This window comes from Cavia porcellus, unplaced genomic scaffold (assembly GCF_034190915.1).
Source record: "Cavia porcellus strain 051 isolate PalLab524CR breed Dunkin Hartley unplaced genomic scaffold, mCavPor4.1 scaffold_7, whole genome shotgun sequence".
Lineage (NCBI taxonomy): Eukaryota > Metazoa > Chordata > Mammalia > Rodentia > Caviidae > Cavia > Cavia porcellus.
Window position 1 is genome coordinate 70,363,213 of NW_026947490.1, and position 1,062 is coordinate 70,364,274.

The following is a 1,062-nucleotide window of genomic DNA, read 5'->3' on the forward strand; positions in this document are numbered from 1 at the left end:
CAGGAATTACTCCTGACTCCAGAGGTTGCTGGCCCCACACCATTCAGGATTGTAAACAAAAGGAAGAGCTCCCCACTGGTTTTTCTTCCCTCTGTGTAGAGATTTTTTTCTTTTCAACTGATTTGAATGTTTCCATCTCTCTCTCTTCTTTACTCCTTTCCTTTCTATTTGGGACTTTTCTATCATCATCTTCAAGTTTTTGTTTTCTTTAACAATTGTAATCATTTGAATCTCTTGCTGTAAGGAACAAATACCTATTCAAAAATAAGTTAAATTACGCTCCCATCACCAGCACAGATTCTAAAATTGGAACAATACAGAGGAATTAGCGTGGCCCCTGAGCAAGGATGACATGCAAATTCTTGAAGTGGTTTGTATTTTTGACAAATTAGAGGCATTTGTGGGAAAATAGATGTGCCTGGAAAGTACAGTGTTGAGTGAAATAAACCAGACACACAAGGTGAACTATGGTATGGCATCTCTCATTTCAGTGAGGCAAAACACAAGCACAGAAAATGATAGAGGATGGATAGGGGATAAGGGGAGGGGTCTCTCGCAAAAGAGAAGTGCCCAAGGGAACAAGGGTGAGAGGCGAGGAGGGCTAAAGGTAAGGGGAATAAAGATGTTCCGCACATGGTACCCTAGCCACCCCAATCAGTGTGAACGCTGAAAACCATAGCCTGAGCTAAGACAAATGATGTGAGCAAGAATCAAAAAGGAGACCACAATTGTCAAGGAATGTTTCAAAAAACAAAACAAAACAAAAAAGCTGTAAGATGATTGTAAACTGCATAAATTGCAAAGATGTACTAATAAAAAATACTTCTTTTATTTACTTACTATATAAAGAGAAAAAAATAAAACAAAATTTCAAAACAAAAGGTAAAAATGGTTAACACATTGCACACTGTTATCTTTAAATTAGATATACAAGATAGTTAAGGTAGTATACTACTAATATCTCTTAGTTCATTGAAAAGAAAGGTTTGTGACATCATTTGCACAATTAAAAAGTAAATATTTAAAAAATTAAATTTATCGATGGAGTCTCTAATTTTGTGT

The 1,062-nt window shown here is 35.8% G+C and overlaps 1 non-coding gene across 1 annotated transcript; it reads left to right on the forward strand.

Annotated features, from left to right (window-relative positions):
* The first annotated feature begins 276 nt into the window (after positions 1–276).
* LOC111754261 (U6 spliceosomal RNA) lies at positions 277–382 on the forward strand. The gene has a single exon (XR_002788952.1). It is a non-coding gene; the product is annotated as a U6 spliceosomal RNA (small nuclear RNA).
* Positions 383–1,062: the final 680 nt, after the last annotated feature.